This window comes from Micropterus dolomieu, linkage group LG04 (genome assembly GCF_021292245.1).
Source record: "Micropterus dolomieu isolate WLL.071019.BEF.003 ecotype Adirondacks linkage group LG04, ASM2129224v1, whole genome shotgun sequence".
In the NCBI taxonomy this organism is placed as follows: domain Eukaryota; kingdom Metazoa; phylum Chordata; class Actinopteri; order Centrarchiformes; family Centrarchidae; genus Micropterus; species Micropterus dolomieu.
Window position 1 is genome coordinate 29,984,570 of NC_060153.1, and position 6,460 is coordinate 29,991,029.

Below are 6,460 nucleotides of genomic sequence, written 5' to 3' on the forward strand. Positions count from 1 at the left end.
AATGATTTGGAGGCTGTCTGCAGGGAGGAGTGGGCCAACATCCCTGCCGAAATGTGCACAAACCTTGTCACCAACTATAAAAACCGTTTGACATCTGTGCTGGCCAATAATGGCTTTTCTACAAAATATTAACATGCTGTTTGTCCAGGGGGTCAAATACTTGTTTTTCCTCATCAGATGGTTATCAATTTTTATAAATTCATATGATGTGATTTTCTGGAATTTTCTTTGGGATTCTGTCTTTCACTGTTAGAATGTACATATGATTAAAATTATAGATCGTTGCATTCTTTGTAAGTGGGCAAACCTGCAAAATCAGCAAGGGGTCAAATACTTATTTCCCCCACTGTATGTTGAATACAGAGAGAGAGAGGGAGAGAAAAGAGTGTGTGTGTGTGTGTGTGTGTGTGTGTGTGTGTGTGTCACAATGGTTGACACTCCCCACTGAAACGAGGATCAGAGGGATGAAGCAGATGTCTTTGTGCAGGTGAGATCAACAGGGAGACTCACCATCTGTTTCAACCAGAATCCTCCTCACAAACTGTACTCAGTCTTTCACAGGTTCATTGAGACATTTTTCTTTGATGAGTCAACTAGCTGTGCTTAAAAGACTTGGCATGCACCCACAGCACACAGTACAACCATGGAGAGACCTTCTCTTGATCTCAATAACTCAAATCTTTTGTTAACCTCCCGCTACATAAAATGAATATTTTGACATTGACACTTAATTAATACGTAATTGAGACTATCATTGGAAAAACAAAATATGTGGGGGGAACCAGAATCTCTCTTTAATGAAATTTCAAAGTGCCTCTTTGTGTAAGTTGTTTTTTAATGAGCTAAAGTGAACATTATGGGGAAATAACTAAATAAATAAAAGAAAAATAATGGGCAAGCATTTCAAATTTAATTGCTCTAGTACAAGAAGCAAATCACTCATCTCTGAAACCATTTACCCTCATCACTGTATATCCATCCATCATTGTGTTTCATTAAAATAAGAGGACATCTTTTTAGCAATGTGATGTAGCTTTGAGTTGCTAGCCTGAAGAGGTGGTGGGGAGCGGGTTACAGAGGTCTGGTAAGCTCACTCTAACTACACCCCCAGATTTTTGTCATTATTAAACTTGCTGTCTTCAGACTCAACTGAAGCTGACTCAAGTGACGCTTAAGGTGCAGCTCTCTCTGGAACCACAACGGCTTGCAGTAGTGCTGCCAAAGACCTGTGAAAAGGCTTTTATGTGTAAATCAGTGGTTCCCCTTTAACACCATTAGTTCAAGGGAAAGTATTTGTATCGTCCACTCCTATTCTCATGCTGAATCTCTTTTGTTGAGCAGTTTATGCTCTGACAGCGCATGGTTGTTTAAAATTGGATTCAGCAACACAGAAAAGAAGGTCCATACTTTTATTTTATTAAAAATGTATTAAATCTTTTTTTTAAGCATTTTCTTTATTAGACAGTGACAGCTGAAAAGGGACAGGAAAGCAAAGAGAGAGGGCATGGCATGCATCAAAGGGCCTCCTGGAATCAAATCCGGGCCGCTGTGTTAAGGACTATGCACTCTACCAGGTGAGCTACTGAAAGATCCTTTGCAATTTGTTGCAATGTACAAGTTCATCTGTCAAAGCACACCAAAGTAGGACACCGCTCAAAAGCAACATGCTCATGATTATTACAGCTTCTGGTAACTGCAGAAATAAATAAACATGATTTGTTAAAGTTCTTTAAATGTGATTCAAATGTGTTATTATGATTGCTGACGGTAAAAAACAAATCAAATCCCATAAGAATTTAGAATGGTGCCAGGTGGGAGACATGCCTGTTTGTTTTCCTCAGCAGTGGTTGGTAAAAATCAGCTTCACCCCAAAATTGTACAGCTTGACAGCTCAACCAACGAAGATCATGAATACAACAGGGAAGACTATTTTAGTAGTTATATTTTTCCTTGTTATATTATGGAGCAAAGTTTATCTGGTGTCCAGCCATCTTCATTATGTTTCCTGGTCTTCAGGAACTATATTCAAATCATAGCCATTGATAAAGCTGCTAAATCAGGGATTACATTTTTCTGAATTATGCCCCACCCAACACCTCTACAGATGCCAGTGGGGGCATGTAAAGAGGAAAAGGATGAACATCAGAAACATGGCTGCTTAACACCACATTGCTATGCTCTGTCCTGAAGTACAGGTGGGGTCCCATATCTCTCCAACCTTTCTAAGGACTTGCCGTGGCAAATCCACGGGGTAAGGAGGGGGCTCAGCGGTACCACACTGTGGAGACAAGTAAACACAGGCTGAGCTCTGCTCTCCAAGCTCCACGACACAATGTTGTTCCCCCAGATGACCACCCGACAGACAGAGTGGGGTGAAAGAGAATAAAGCGCGTTGAAAATTGTCTACACCAAAGCGAGTAAGCTAAAAGATTGGCCAGTGTGTTACAGGCGTGATGGTAGAGACACCCAGCACAATAGATAGATAGATAGATAGATATAGATAATAGATAGATAGATAGATAGACAGATAGATAGACAGATAGATGGATCCCAGAGGCGAAATTGCGGTGTTGCAGCAGCAAAATTGACACAGATTACAAAAATTTACAGACCAGACATATTCACACAACTAACATATATTATATTGTGTTTGCTCCTGTTGTCATCTACACAATAATTCTAAGTAAATCACCCATAACAGGTACTACAATTGCACGTGCAATATTTTAGAATGCACACGCAATTTAGTACTCTTACTCGGGATGTTAGTAAATCGGGCCCATAATCTACAAAGTATATTTACAATGTATATTTACAAAACCGACATGTATACAACAACAGAAACAGACAACTTTTGTTATTATTATATTATATATATGGTCGCAAGAATAAGGCCAATGACTTCTCCAAAAGCTAATTGGAGTCAGGAGCCAGCAAACCTGGAGTCCAATCAATAAGAGGTGTTGCTTAGAGCTGCCCTGCCCCATGAAAAACACAAGGCATTGCTTGATGTGAACCGGACCAGAAAACTTGATTCGAAAGTTTATCAAGACATTTTGCAGGAGAATGTAAGGCCATCTGTCCGCCAATAGAAGCTCAGCAGAAGATGGGTGATGCAACAGTATGACCCAAAGCACATAAGTAAATCAACAACAGAATGGCTTCAGCAGAAGAAAATATGGCTTCTGGAGTGGCCTAGTCAGGGTCCTGAACTCATTTTGATTGAGATGCTGTGGCATGACATCAAGAGAGCGTTTCACACCAGATATCCTAAGAATATTGCTGAAACAGTTTTGTGAAGAGGAATGGACCAAAATTCCTCCTGACTGTTGTTCAGGTCTGATCTGTAACAACAGGAAACGTTTGGTTGAGGTTATTGCTGCTAAAAGAGGGTTGGCACTGGTAATGGCGACATGCAGCAGCAGTCGTGTGGCGTGGTATGTTTTGTGATGTGATTTTCAATTTTATTTTATCCTGTTCACTGTTATCATAGCCTAACTTATTTACCAGAGGCCTGTACCACGAAGCAGGATTTGAGCTTATCCAGGTAACTTCGGGGTTAATCCCGGGTTTTCAGTACCACGAAGGTGGTTCACTTCTTACCAGAGTAGATCTCCATGGTGTAACTTATGCTGAACAGCTAACCTGCTCCAGAGCAGGTTATGTTCCAGATAAGAGATCAACTCTATGAAAACACCGCCTACTGACCAATCAGCTCTCTTGGAAAATGACATCACCATCTGTAGGAAATCCTGTTTTAGCTAATAGGCTGCTTTATGTTTGCATCGGTGATGTGGAGAAACTCTGGAGTATAGCGATGTAATCCTACAGAGACTGATTAAAAGCCTTAGGCTATTGTTGCCTACACGTTTTTACAGTACAGCAGGATAAGCCTACTTACTGCTTTGAAATGTGCTTAATATTTTTTATTTGCTCCCAGTTTGTTTCACACACCCTGAGGCAGCCGTTAAAATAAATGGGTTTAATTTTTCTTATGTGAGGCTGAATATTATGAGCAGTTTGTTAGGGATATTGAAATACTAAATTTTAATATGAACGTAGGCTATCTATTTTAGGTTAATATAGCTTTCTAAGGCCTACTATAGAGACTGTAGTCATGTTCCTCCTTTTGCGATGTGGGAGCAAAAGGTGGGACAGTGACTTTTCAGTAGCCTAAATGTTGAGACTCAGTCTTTCAACCACTATATGAGCACATTTTATGGCATTAATGGAGTTTTCATTTCATTGCTTTATGAAGTTAATTTAGAGTTTTGAGACAATTTTGAGTGTGTTAAATAAATTAATCTCATTTTTGAAGTGACGTTTTTTAAAGTGAGGTGGAAGACCACTTATTCAGTGCCCGAGTTGTTAGGATTTGGTTTTGTGCTGTTGTTTTTCCTGTGTTTATTTGATATTGTCATGGCTTGGAGTTTTGTAGTCTAGTTTATTATTTTGTTCATTCACTTTAAGTTTTCTTAGTTACTGTCTTGTCTCTCATCGTAGTTCTTAGTCCTGTGCTTTAGTTCATGTTTAGTGTTTTCTTGGTCGAACTACTTCTGTGTTTTATTACTTATGGTCTGTGTCTTTGTTCTTAGTCTTTTATCTCCATGTTTTAGTTTGGTCCTGTCCATGTCCTGATTTTGCAGTCGTTCCATGTTTTTTACTTTGTTAGATCTGTCCATTAGTGTTCTGTGAACTTCCTGTTATATTTTGTAGTCTTTTGTACCTGGTGTCCTTGTCTAGCTTTGTCCCTGTGGTTGATTCCCTGATGTGTTTCAGCTGTGCTTCCCTCCCTGCTCATTTACCAGTGTATATATTGTCCTCAGTTGTCTTCAGTCCTTGTCATGTCCTTGCGTCTTGTTGAGTGTTCCGCCTTGTGCTCTGTTCCCTGGATTTCTGATTTAAATAATAATGACTCACCTTAGGTTGGTTGAGGGGTTCCCTTGTCCTTTTTTAAAATTTTCTGCAACTTCTTGTTGAGCCTCTCCAGTATAGCCGTGAGTTCCTTCTGTTATGGCAGAGTTCTGGTGTGGGAACTGTGGATCCTTTGGCAGCTTTTCTTGCAGAGATCATCCGACTTGACCCTTCTGTCTGGAACCAAAGATGTGAGCCCACACCAATGGGGATGAGGTAAAGAGGCAGACGTGGTGGGGTGCGCCAGCAGCTGAAGAGACAGTGCCACAGACGGATACCTCTTCCCACCGTTCTCCTGGCTAATGTTCAGCCACTCCGCAACAAAGTTAATGAGTTTCGGGCAAATGTCAAATTTCCAACGGAATATAATAGTGCCTGTCTCCTTGCTCTGACAGAAACATGGCTTAAAGAACAAGACTCTGCTTCCGATCTGTAAATTGAGGGCTTTGATTCAATTCAATTCAGTTTTATTTATATAGCGCCAAATCACAACAACAGTTATCTCACAGCGCTTTTCATAAAAGAGCAGGTCTAGACCGTACTCTATGATGCTATTTACAGAAGCCCAACAGTTCCCACCAAGAGCAAGCACTAGGCGGCAGAGGCAAGGAAAAACTTCCTTTTAAGAGGCAGAAACCTCGAGCAGAACCATGGCTCAGGGTGGGCGGCCATCTGCCTCGACCGGTTGGGGTGAAGGAGAGAGAGGGAGAGAGAGAGGGAGAGAGAGAGAGAGAGAGGGCGAGAAAACCTGCAGGAAGTGATAGGAGAAGAGAGGAGAGGGACGAGAAAGCACAAGACTACCGGAAAGGGGAGAAGTTGTGTTAGTAACATGCAATACTAGGATGAGGTTGCATACAGAGGGAGAGAAAGTAGAGGAGAGAGGAGCTCAGTGCATCATGGGAAATCCCCCGGCAGTCTAGGCCTATAGCAGCATAACTAAGGGATGGTTCAGGACAAACCTGAGCCAGCCCTAACTATAAGCTTTATCAAAGAGGAAAGTCTTAAGCCTACTCTTAAATGTGGAGATGGTGTCTGCCTCCTGAACCCAAACTGGAACCTGGTTCCACAGGAGAGGAGCTTGATAGCTGAACGCTCTGGCTCCAAGTCTACTCTCGGAGACTCTAGGAACCACAAGTAACCCTGCTTTCTGGGAGCGCAGTGCTCTGGTGGGGTAGTAAGGTACTATGAGCTCTTTAAGATAAGATGGTGCCTGACCATTAAGAGCTTTGTAGGTAAGAAGAATGATTTTAAATTCTATTCTGGATTTTACTGGAAGCCAATGCAGAGAAGCTAAAACAGGAGAAATATGATCTCTTTTCCTGGTTCCTGTCAGAACACGTGCTGCAGCATTCTGGATCAGCTGAAGAGTCTTAACGGACTTTTTCGAGCAGCCTGATAATAAGGAATTGCAGTAATCCAGCCTAGAAGTAACAAATGCATGGACTAGTTTTTCTGCATCATTTTTAGACAGGATGTTCCTGATTTTCGCAATATTACGTAGGTGAAAAAAGGCGGTCCTTGAAATTTGCTTAATGTGAGACTTAAA